The 5,286-nt window shown below is 32.1% G+C and overlaps 1 long non-coding RNA gene across 1 annotated transcript; it reads right to left on the bottom strand.

Moving 5' to 3' along the window:
- Window positions 1-312: 312 nt before the first annotated feature.
- LOC123308117 lies at window positions 313-2,940 on the bottom strand. Its single transcript, XR_006537051.1, has 3 exons — window positions 2,778-2,940; window positions 2,121-2,265; window positions 313-1,151 (listed from the first exon to the last, which is right to left on the bottom strand). It is a non-coding gene; the product is annotated as an uncharacterized LOC123308117 (long non-coding RNA).
- Between the last annotated feature and the right edge of the window lie 2,346 nt (window positions 2,941-5,286).

Below are 5,286 nucleotides of genomic sequence, written 5' to 3'. Positions count from 1 at the left end.
TTTTAGAAAAGCAAATAAAGACCCTAATTAATGAAGGGGACTTATTGAAAGCAAAAAAAGGAAATACAAAAAGAATTTTGATGAATAGGGCTATCCGATTGTTTTTTCAGAAAAAATTGACCTTTTTTTGCCAGTACACCCCATAAAAAATGAATACCTTCGTGAGGAACTCCATGAAGTTCAAATTATTAGAAACATTTGCAATATATTTTTGAGATGTAGAATGCATCATCAATCTCAATAGATCAATAATAAACTTCATGGAAGGTCAGCATCAATAAGACAAAAAATGACTAAACTGATATTATTTAAAAATTGTTGACATGTCATGATATTATAGAAATGTAAACTTGTATATTGTATTATATGTATGTATTTTGTATATAATAGAAATATAGAAAGAATTAACCCTTTTTTTTTTGGACAACGCTCCTTAATTAACTTAAAATTCAGTATTGATTGGAAGTAGAAGGAAAATATTTAAAATTTCATGAAAAGGTGCAACATATAGATTAGAACTAAAATGAATTTCACATGATTACATTCTTTCATAATCATTGAACTAAAGATGTTCATAATATACCAATCTAGTTAGAATGGACAAATTTCTGTTCTTTTTATACAATGAAAGACTTATTAAATACCGTCTGCACTGCTCTGAAAAATATGATCAACATCGCAAAATTAACTCAGAAAACGGGTACAAAATTTCAGACATCCCCGTCTCATTGTTGCAGTATTTGGCAAAAAAATTATTAAATTCCTTCTACACTACTCTGAAAAATATAATTCACATGTATGATCGCATAATCAACTCAGAAAACGTCCTGATTTGATAAAAAAATACGATTCCCATCAGAAAAATAAAACGTCAAAAATTTAAATTCAAAATATAGCCAGCCAATTGTCTATTTCAGTCGGCCTCACTTTTGCTGACCCAAGAGTCCCTTTCATTTATTTTTATGTCTAAAAGTAACTACCCTCGAAGCTATTCCAGCAATAACTTGTAATAATATTGGATTCATATGGACTAGCTATGAAATCAAAATTCAGATTAAATTTTGAAGTGTGCACAGGAAATTTAAAATTGAATCATCTCAAAAGAAGAAAACTCACCTGCGTTTTTCACTAGGGCCAAGACGATGGGTTACCTGAAGATTGAAATAAGGATTAGTCAGGAATTGAAACTGTTTTCAATGAAAATAAATTAACCTTCGATAGCATCTGAAGGTTCATCTCAAAAGTCGCAAGGTAGAAAAAAAATAAGCTGAGAATAATTGGAGCAAAACAGTAATAGAAAAACAAAAAAATGTTGTCCAATTCAACTGTAAGAGCCACTAATTTTTTGATGTATAGATTCAAATAAATTCATTATTGGACAGCACTTTCCGTCTCATGCCATCACCAGTACCAATGAAATATAAAATGGACTTCACAATATAAAAAAAATTATCAACTATCAATAATGGTTCAAGTTCCTCAATGGCTAGTCAATTTTGAACTTCCCTTAGATACAGGTAGAATCAATTCATCCAAGGTTAATCTCGAAACAAATGAACTGAAATCTCCAAAACTCTAGGGTTTGGGATGGTTCAAATAAACGGTTGTTCAAATTTTGTGAAGAATCCAAAAGTTTGATAAAAATTTGTAAAGGGCACTATAAAAAACAAAAGTTCGCCTCAACTTCCAGTATAACTGGAAGTACCTCCGAGACCAAAATATTTCAGTTGAATAGATCCTTGTTCTCTATATACTTCTAGTGAAACACCCTGCTCCTGCTTTCAAGATTTCTGATGGAATTTGAATCGCAATTCTGAACGAAATGTAGCATGGTTCAATGCAAATTGTTTATAGGGAAACGGAGAACCATAACAAGATTATAATTTCTAAGATTCACTATTGAGAAAATTTTAATAAAGTTTTTCAGAACAAATATTACCCTATAGTTGATACTGTTAATCCCATCCTCAAATTTCAATCTTCTGAAGAATGAAGGATAAATGGAAAACAGAAAAATTGAAAGCTTGTCTGTCTTACCCACTCCGTAAGAAAAAAACTCAATGACCGAAGAAAAACTAACTCAGATATAAAATATCGAATAAAATATTTTCAATAACTACCTGCTTGAATCTGCGAATTGGTGATGGTGAAAAACCCACAGAATGTTCTCGTTCTTTCGACACAGTCCCAATCCATCAACAACAAAGCTAAGTTAGCCGTAGTTGGTCCCATTTTCAGTGACTCCCATTCTTCACTGGTTTGAAGCTGTAATTTATAATAAATGATTATTAAATGTCCTAAGTATACCAAAAATATTAATCATTAATTCACTCACTAACAACAAAAGTTTACTCTAAAAAAGGGCACTAATAGAAAGTCACGTGTGGCTTATTGATAAAAACTTATGCGAATTGTTTTTGTTGCTTTCTTGCTTATTGCAACCTCAAACCTCAAACTGGTAGATTCTTTTTGGTTGAGGACAAATGTCGAAGTCAGTGAAATCGAAAAAAGCAATGACAAAAATTTCAATGAATAGTGGATTCGACAGGTTTATGCCACATTCTTCAGAACTGAAACTATAGACAGAGAAGAAATACTGCAGTAAATGACGTTTCGTCGTTGATTTAAAACAAAGTAATGACAGGTTTTATGAAATTCATAGTAATAAAGAACATATCACACTTGCAATAAAAAGTTTTTGTTAATAGTCTTAATATTTTATTATACAAAAAAAGAAATAAGTGGTAAAGATAGTACATATGCTAGTAAATACTTACTTTCCATTCGCACTTGATTCTCAAATGAAGAGAAGCAATCGCCTTTATTCTCAAGTCTTCTTTCTTTCGTCTACTTTTTTCTCCGACATTTTACTTCACACTGGCAGCATAACCCTAATAAAACCGCCATCATAGACAACCTACCGACCGGGAAAGGAGCAGCATCAAGGCATCAAGAAAGAAGGAGCATAGAGAAATGGATGGAGTCTATGAGCAACACAGAATAGTCAAAATTCCGCTCATGTTTTTCTTCTTTTTTCTTTTCAATTCTGTTCACGGCTGCTTAGGCCATTCAGGCACATTTTGAACTCAACAAAATGAACTAAGCAGATATTTCGATATTGAATCGGATTATTCCATATACTTGTATTTTTTTTTTAAAGTTTGAACAGAACTTCATTTTTTTAATGGTATATAAACAAAGAGGAATCTCTGGTATAAATCACCAAACTATTAATTAAAACGAGTAATAAACCGAAACATAAATAATTCAACTTGATAATCCATATCATGTCGACAACGCCCTAGGCAAGCATATACTGTCAAAAATTATAGACTATAATCAAAGAGGATTAATCTTTGCTATAATCGTTGCATACAGTCACTCTAACTCTCGTTAGAGTCATTGGCGCCCCTCTAGCGGACGTATATAAATTATATGAATTTTTACTAGTAGGTGCTTGAGGAGTTAGCATACTACTCAAATTTTCATGTATTGTAACGAAACTTGGTTTTCACGATGAAAACCAGGTCTCGTTTTAGATATCCGTTTCCTTAAATTTACCGTAGGAAACAATGCAACCCTGCATGATGGAAACTTCAGTTCCAATTTAGATATTCCGTAGAATATCAGTTCATTTCTGATATACACTGCGCAAAAAAATTAACGCAAATTATGGAAATCTCAAATTTATTCTACAACCGAAGGTGTTCTCAATGATAATTATTTTTATCACAATTATGCCTGCATATGTTATCCACGGTCTTCTTCAATACAGATGTTTTTTCCCAGCAGGAATAAAAAAAGATGATATTATCAGATTTTGAATGTATTGGCTCCAATCTAAAATCAGTTGTTCTCGATCAATTCTAGTGATCAGTAGTTTTTCTTTCCTTTGATTTTCTACACTCGATCGCTATGCAACGCGAAACACGCAAGAAATATGCCCAATTCCGAAGACTTACAAGGAGATTCATAAAAGTTTTCTAGCTTAAGTAATTTCTGAACTAATAATTTCACATCATTATTAACTATTAAAATGTTTTTTATAACAGCTACAGAATCTCCAATAAGAGAACAACAATTATCTGGTTCAGAAATACTCAATGAGAAATGTTCAAATAACAATTTTTTGAATTGTTTGAAATATGTGACATCAACTGAAATTGGACCATTAGAATATTCATTAGATGGTTCGGGATAAGTTTTATGAGGTGGAGTGTTTGACGTTTTTTTTGACTTCTCTTCTTCGGCAATTCGATGTATTATCTGTTGTAAAGGTTTATCAGTTTTCCGGATGTGCCTTTTCAAATTTTTCATGTGATTCTCAAACGGAAAGGCACTGAACATATCTAATGCCCCAAAATTTTTAACATCATCACATAAATGTAAAAGGTTATGAATATTATGAGATGCATGCTGAACACCATACAAAACAATGAAAGTTTCGACGAAATACTTCAGTAAAGATTGACAGTACACTATGTTAGATTTCCACCGTGGACTTGACAAAAATGACAAAGAAACATGGAGACTCAGGAAGTTCAAATATTTCTCACAATCCAAAACCTTTTTTAAAATTACAGGACCTAAATAAAATAAAAATAAACGAAATTCTGTTGCCTTCCATCTTCTAGCTTCATCTAGAGATCTCGGCTTACGATTAAATTCATGAGGAATATTGGAGGCCTGGCTCAGCAGCAATTTGGATATATTTGAAATTTGTTGGAATGACAGTGTGTTAGGAACTTTTCCGTTGATCCACAAATTCACAATCAATGTTTTCATTACCCCTAAACACACTAGATGCATATAATCCAAAGGAAAATCCTTGATCATATCAATTCCAGGAATCATTTCCAAAACTGACGTTCCCGTATGATGGTTTTCATTTTCATAATCTTTGGCTCTGAAATCCGCATCATTTCTTAAAGTGAAATTTTCTAGGTCTGGAAAACAGACTCTTCTTTCCTTGTAAACACCTTTTATTTTACATTTTGAACATGAGTCATACCCACTGTGACCCATAACATATTTAATGTAAGATTTGGCAGGTACGTCACAAATGAATGCTTTTATTTTTACCTGATACAAGCGGTTATTGAAAGAAATACCATGGTGTAAAACATCAATGGCTTCGTTCACAAAAAATTTCAGAAAGCTATTGGCATCTTTTGGTTTTTCATTTCCATGATATATACCTATGATTTCGACGATATTCTTATTCGTAAATAAGTTACACAGAATTGGGTATAATTGACTTCCTGAACTTTTAGATAGAGGCAGACC

Source organism: Coccinella septempunctata, chromosome 2, assembly GCF_907165205.1.
Source record: "Coccinella septempunctata chromosome 2, icCocSept1.1, whole genome shotgun sequence".
Classification (NCBI taxonomy): domain Eukaryota; kingdom Metazoa; phylum Arthropoda; class Insecta; order Coleoptera; family Coccinellidae; genus Coccinella; species Coccinella septempunctata.
The sequence above is the reverse complement of the archived record's forward strand: the minus strand, read 5'-3'. Positions and strand labels throughout refer to the sequence as shown.